The sequence below is a fragment of the Calidris pugnax genome, unplaced genomic scaffold (genome assembly GCF_001431845.1).
Source record: "Calidris pugnax isolate Ruff unplaced genomic scaffold, ASM143184v1 scaffold324, whole genome shotgun sequence".
Lineage (NCBI taxonomy): Eukaryota > Metazoa > Chordata > Aves > Charadriiformes > Scolopacidae > Calidris > Calidris pugnax.
This window is the reverse complement of record NW_015091153.1, coordinates 563,705-564,083: the sequence shown is the minus strand read 5'-3', so window position 1 is coordinate 564,083 and position 379 is coordinate 563,705.

The following is a 379-nucleotide window of genomic DNA, read 5'->3' as shown; positions in this document are numbered from 1 at the left end:
GAGGGGGGGTTTCACAGTCAGAGGGGGGCAGGGGGAGAAATCAAAGATGCGGTCGGTGGGTATTTTTTGAGGGGATGCGCGTGTGCATTTGTGAATGTCGATTATTATTCCTTTTTTTTTTTTTTTTTTTTTTTTTTTTTTTTTTTTTTGTAATTTCAATAATGAAATTGTCTCAAAAAACAACAGAGTTGTCATCTTAATAACTACAGAAAGCTGAGAAATGCTGCTCTGAGAAGCAGACCTTTGGGGAGGTTTAGACCTTGCCCCATTTCCAAAGACATAAGTTTATTCATATGGTGTCCCTTGGTACCAGGGGAAAGAACAGTTCCCAGCAACTGGAAGCCCTGGTGCTCTTTAGGTGATGGGGTCATCTGCTATA